Source organism: Oratosquilla oratoria, chromosome 3 (genome assembly GCF_046742065.1).
Source record: "Oratosquilla oratoria isolate Oo_2021 chromosome 3, ASM4674206v1, whole genome shotgun sequence".
NCBI lineage: Eukaryota > Metazoa > Arthropoda > Malacostraca > Stomatopoda > Squillidae > Oratosquilla > Oratosquilla oratoria.
The window spans coordinates 77,389,749-77,390,191 of record NC_134779.1 but is presented as its reverse complement, the minus strand read 5'-3'; positions in this window follow the sequence as shown (position 1 = coordinate 77,390,191).

Sequence of the window (443 nt, the reverse complement as noted above, 5' to 3'; positions counted from 1 at the left end):
ACTTTTTCCATTTCTTCTGTATTTGACTTCCGCATTTTGCCAATCCACCTCACGACTCGTATCCTCACAGTGCCTTAGAATGGCTGAACTCATATCTCTCCTACCGACAGCCCTCTGGTCGCTAATCTCTTACCAGTTTCTCCAACATAATGGGTTTCACAGTTTCGACTGCGATCGTACTCTCAAGGCGGAGGTGGGTTGAACGCAAAAATGTGTGTATGTGTATGTAACTCCAGCATACAAATATAAGAAAGTAGTGCTCAACTTATATCTCTCTTGATAGCGCAATGAGCTAAGTCACCGACGCTTTGTCACGTTCGAGCTGAGTCCAAGTCCTCGGCTCGACCACGTTTCAATTTCCAATATATGCTCCCTTCGAGCTCCTCGTTAGTCTCGACTGCGATGGCATATATATATATATATATATATATGCTGGTACATTG